This window comes from Gopherus evgoodei, unplaced genomic scaffold (genome assembly GCF_007399415.2).
Source record: "Gopherus evgoodei ecotype Sinaloan lineage unplaced genomic scaffold, rGopEvg1_v1.p scaffold_35_arrow_ctg1, whole genome shotgun sequence".
Classification (NCBI taxonomy): Eukaryota; Metazoa; Chordata; order Testudines; family Testudinidae; genus Gopherus; species Gopherus evgoodei.
In genome coordinates, this window is record NW_022060027.1 from 628,185 (window position 1) to 632,578 (window position 4,394).

Genomic DNA, 4,394 nt, shown 5'->3' on the forward strand with positions numbered 1-4,394 from the left:
CCTGACTGCCAGCTCGGCCTCGACCCCCTTGCCCCTGTCTGCACCCCTTTCTTCAGCAAGCAACACCCCACTCCCAGCCCCAATTTTCAACTGTGGCTCCGAGGGCCCACAGCCATGGATAAGAGAGCACAGTGTGAAATGTTTGGGGACCACTGCTTTAGGGTGATGTTCTGAATCACTTCTATGCAGTCCAATAAAAGCTATTCCTCACCCACCTACCCCTCCATCAGGACCGGCTAGGTATGTTCTGCTGCTCTTCACTCATGCAGGAAGGATAATAACATTTCATACCACTCAGTGCTAAAGTGATTTGTAACCAGCCACCAGCTAAAACTGGTCATTTGGGGGAAGCGGTCCCATGATGCTGCATACCTAGGCAGAGTAGGTGTGTCTATGCAAACATGGTCTGTTCCTGAAGCCTTTCCCATAGCTGGTCACTAGGTGTGAGGGGGGAGCTCATTCAGCCCCTACTTCCGCTTAATATTTAAAAACACCTTAGTGTCCCTATCTCTGCTGACCTTAGATTTCTCATCCTGTCCGCTTTCTGACAGTTCAGATGAGGTGGCTGAGTGGTTAAGGCGATGGACTGCTAATCCATTGTGCTCTGCATGCATGGGTTCAAATCCCATCCTCGTCGGATGCATTTAGTCCTCACTCCTCCTTTCAAGACAACCATCTCCCCTTTGGCGCAATGACAGATCAAACAATGTTGTTCCCTGCATACAAAAGCCTGCTCAGAAACCACCTTGCTTTAAATAAAATGTCTAAATCTCAGATTTCTAAAAAAAAATTCTCTAGTCGTGTGTGTCTTAGTTTTTATCTCAAAAGGTAACAGCCTCAAAATCTCCCCCAAACACTCTGAGACCTCCCCAAATTATTAAAATATTCCAGTTCTCAGCAAGGCCACGACAGTGATCCACAGCTAGAGTGTCTAGGCTAAGCTGTTCTGAAGGAGGCAACGCAAACATTTTCTCCCTGCTTCCCTTGGCAAGGTCTGACTGGGAAAACAAAATTCCCCAAACTGAAAATTTTCTGCTGAAAAACCAGTACTAGCTATTTGGGGACTTTGGTTTGAATGCATTATTATTATTATCTTCTGATTTATGAATCAGTTTTGTCATCCAGATGTGTTTCGAGCTGTTGATTTGTGGGGGAGAGATGCCAAGTCATGATGTCTCTTCCCCTCTTTCACAGTTTCTTCCAACTTTCTAGAAAGCTCTTTTGCTATGATGTGAGTCAAGCAGTGTCCATTGTTGCTGTGTTATCTCGGCGAAGTCTGCATTGTACACGGTTCCTGGGATAGTCGTTGGGACTGTAGCCATCTTTAATGGGCCAGCAGTGAGTCTGGCTCCTCCATTTTTGCACGTGAAAGGCTGGTGGTGGGCATTTCCCAACCTCATAACATATTTCTGTAATGCACACAGAGCAAACTTCATAACTTCCCAAACCAATGTGAGGGCATAGAATGCAAGAAGACATTAAGGTTCAACAGATGAACAGTTCAAGATTTTTGAAATGATACCTCACTAGGCAGACTTTGTACAAACCATGTCATCACTATATGAGAGTGGTGAATATGGGGCTTGCTGGGTGCTGCTTTAAGCACACCGTGCCACACCTGGGCTTCCATTGCAATGGGAACGTACCCTTAGAATCCATCTCTCCCGGGATAAAGATGGCAGGATGGCTAGCCTGGGTCATCTGACTTGGGATCATGGAGCTAGAGCTGAAAGGCTAAAAACTGTGGTGCAGATATTTATGTTCACACTGAAGCCTGGGTCCAGAAACCCTCACCCCTCTGGGGGGTCTCAGAGGTTGGGTTCAAGTCCATATGTCTGCACTGTAATTTTATAGTCTTGCAGTCCAAGTCCCATAACTCTGAGTCAGCTGACCTGGGCTTTGAGACAGGTGACCTGGGTGTTTTAATCATAGTGTAGACATAACATTAGGATAGGTCTAGAAGCCCAGAAGGCTGGGAGGGAGTTTAGCAAGTGGAAATGGTAAAACCACAGGGAAGTATTACCCTGGACTCATGGCAGTTCTCCATTGGTCTGTCTGCTTTTCAGGCAGGGATAATAACTGCCAGTGGTGCCCTGTTGAGTGGCTTTTGGGGTACCTGCTCTTGCCTGTTGTCAGAAGGACCTTTGGTCTAGTCCAGTGTGGGTTTTCTTATGGTTTAAATTACACACAGGCACTGATAACAGAGTTACTGAACGTTTGGGTGTTAGGAGCTGGTAGGTCAGTGGTCCAGTCCCCTCATGGATGACCCCCTCCCTCTGGGACAGGGGCTGGTCTGAGCTCTCACACCAAATGCTCATTGTGGCTGCCAACATCTGTGGGCAGCTCATTTAGTTTATGCCGAGGGTTGAGTCCTGCTTTGTGCCCAGTGTCTGAGAATGAAAATCCTAAACCACCCTATGAAATAATGAATGCAGCAGGATGTGCTATTGTCCCTGCCCCAAAGCAGGCAGATGAATGGAGAAATGCCATTGAGTCCAGGGTAATACTTCATTGCGGTTTTACCTTTTTTGCTTGCTAAACTCCCTCCCAACTTTGAGGGGGCCCAGAGCCCAGTATTGAGCCTGAGCTGAGACACCTACACTGCAAATTTACCACCCCATGGCCAAAGCCTCGGGAGCCTGAGCTGGCATGGGGCAGCCCTGGATGTTTCATTGCAGCGTGGATATAGCGTAGTATTATGTCTGCACTGTCATAAACACACCCAAGTCACTATTCTGAAACCCTGGGTCAGTTGATTCAGGCTTGTGGGGCTTGTGCTGCAGGGTTATAAAATTACAGTGTAAACACTTGGTCTTGAGCCCAGCCTCCGAGACCCCACAAGGAGTGAGGATCTCCGAACCTGAGCTCCAGTCTGAGCCTAAATGTCTACACTGCAGTTTTTAGCCTCACAGCCTGAGCCCCAGGAGTCCAAGTCAGATGATCCAGGCCAGCCGGGCCACACTGCTTTTATTACGTTATAGATGCCCTCTCAGGGTATGTCTACATTGCAATGTAAGCCCAGGGTTAGCAGAAGTCATGTCAGCAGCCCCAATGCATAAACATAAACCAAGAGGAAAAGACCCACCCCCCAAATAAGGTGGGCAGTGTCCTTCTCCCTATGGTTCATAAGTCCAGCAACCAAAAGTCCTTTAACATGAGCCATCCCCACTCTGCACCCCACTCACAGCCGTTGTCCTTAGTCAGTGCATGCCCAGAGGTGCCTCTGTAGAGTTCACCTGCCATCCTAGATGGAAATGGGGGAAAATAAGAAGGCACTGTACTCACTATGTTGTCTAGGGACTCACTCATCCCTCCACAGCCACCCTGTCCTAACCCCTAAATTGTAGTATTAGGACCCATGCACTAGCCCATTTGGCTTTCGAACCCCTGTCCCCTGCCTAGCAAGTGCTATTGAACTGAGCGTGGTGAGTCCCTCAGTCGGGGTCTGCCGAGCACAGTTGTGCTGCCCTCAATTTACACAACAAGGATAGCAACCCTTTATTTCTTCTGCCCCAATAACAAGTAGACTGGGAATCCAACACCAGGCAAAAGTGATCATTTCGGCAAGCAACCCAACATATTTCCAACATACTGTAAAATCCACATGCAGACTCATACACGAAACCTTGCAAGAAAATCTTCCTGAGGGAGTCCGAAGCACCTGCTGCTGGAGGGAAGGAGGGAGCTGTGGTTTGGGATTGAGGGGCACTGGGAATAGGAGGGGGCTGTGGGTTGGGATTGAGGAGCAGCGTGAGGAGGAAGGGCCTGTGGGTTGGGATTGAGGGGGCTGTGAGTAGGGACAGAGGAGAAGGGTGAAGAGGAGTAGGCTCTGCTTAGGAGTGAAAAGCAGTGTGCATAGGAGGGACTGAAGTTTGGGACTGAGGGGCACTCGGAAAAGAGGGGACATGGGTTTAGGCTGAAGAGCATCATCATTTGGGGATCCAGCAGGAAAGGGGAACGCAGCAGGTGATTCTAATTCCTAGGGATATTCTATGTGTTTGTATGTGTGTGTGCGTGCAGGGAAGGAACATGCTATATGCCCAGAGGCCTTTATTCCTCCAGGCTGCAAGGACAGAGGGGCTGTCAGGAAGTTTCCCCTTCAAACCCACACACAAAAAGGCCCTTCTGAGGAAAGGGAAAATCCTGAAGAGAGAAAGTTATGTCAAAGAGGACTCCAGAGAGACAGTTTAAGATCTTGGGGAGTAGTTTATCACCTGCCCAGGGACTTGAACCCTCAAATTAAAAGTCTGATGCTCTGCCAACTGAGCTTGCCAGACTTACAAAGTAAAAGAGCAACTTGGTGTGGAGGAGAACTAGTCAAGAAAACAAGAGTGGGAAACAGTAGGGAAAACCTGCTGCTCTCTCTGGCCTGGTCAACACTACAAGCTGGCATC

General features: G+C 48.5%; 1 non-coding gene across 1 annotated transcript; it reads left to right on the top strand.

Annotated features, from left to right (window-relative positions):
- The first annotated feature begins 555 nt into the window (after positions 1 to 555).
- TRNAS-GCU lies at positions 556 to 637 on the top strand. Its single transcript has one exon. It is a non-coding gene; the product is annotated as a tRNA-Ser (tRNA).
- Positions 638 to 4,394: the final 3,757 nt, after the last annotated feature.